The sequence below is a fragment of the Phytophthora parasitica genome, assembly GCF_000247585.1.
Source record: "Phytophthora parasitica INRA-310 unplaced genomic scaffold supercont2.20, whole genome shotgun sequence".
Classification (NCBI taxonomy): Eukaryota; Oomycota; class Peronosporomycetes; order Peronosporales; family Peronosporaceae; genus Phytophthora; species Phytophthora nicotianae.
Window position 1 is genome coordinate 377,991 of NW_008649006.1, and position 1,178 is coordinate 379,168.

Here is a 1,178-nt window from a genome sequence, read left to right on the forward strand (position 1 = left end):
AAGATAGTTGCAGAACTCTCCAGCCAATTGACATGTTAATGGAGGCTAAGACTCTAAAAAAGAGGCCATTTGAAGCTACTCCGGTGGCCTCAAAGGTGGCAGCTTTGCGTTCCATCAAGCGGCGGCTAGAGGACAGCAGCACCGCGAGGAAACGGCGGGCAGAAGCTCGTGGCATTGAGTGTCGAGTCACGACACGAACCAAAAGCTCTGAACAACGGAAGATCCTCAGTCCTATGCTACTAGAAGAATCGAAATACTGGTTAGTAGTGCAGCGATTCTCCCAGCTAACCTAATGAAGTTAGGACAAAACCACAACAAGAAATGATATCAAATCCAATTTGGCGTCGTAGGACCGAGGAGTCGCAACTCACCTGGCAGCTCAAACGACCTGAAGACTCGCACTAGCCCCAACGGTGTTTCTGACTGAAGGGATACGGCAGCAGACATTCCTTCACTACCGACACAAGATGGGAGCTACTGTAACCGAATGCCTCAAGTTCAAGAGCTTGCGCGTATTTAGCCATGAACTAGCTTCCATCTTTGCATACAGCGCGATGCGGCCGCGACACTGTTCGTTTAAGAACGAGATGGCTCGCCAGCCAACCGTAAAGGTGAAAGCATTCACGATGGTCGTTGTTTTCTTGTCGTTTAGAAGCTCTGATGCCTCCTCAATATGAGAGCACTGCCACTGGTTGGGGAAGAGTTTGTATTTCCCCTCCGAATACAATTGTGGCCTAGAACCGGTCTGAGAAAACGTGGACTATATTTTCCTATGGGGCATTTGGGAGTCCGACGTCAAATTTGACGACTCGATCACCTCGCGGCGTATAACTATGCTAAACAGATAACCGATCAAGTCCGCATATTTGCATCATATATGTATGCATGAACGCATGGTACATATACCAATGATCTCTTCTCATTTATTTGACTTGCCACTGTTTGTATCTGCTGCCATACCTCGATGGCGTGAAGCACCGGGAATGAGTATACTAAACGAGTGGAATACGGAGCGGAGCTCGTCATCCCCACCTTCTCTCTCCTCCTATTCGTCGATGAAGCTCTATGAACCCTTGCGAAATCTGTCTGTAGTAAATTTACGTTTCTAGGTTGTCGCACGCCAATTGAGGCAATTTTCACTATTCACTCCTCCGGCGGCAGTGCTCTGACATTGTACA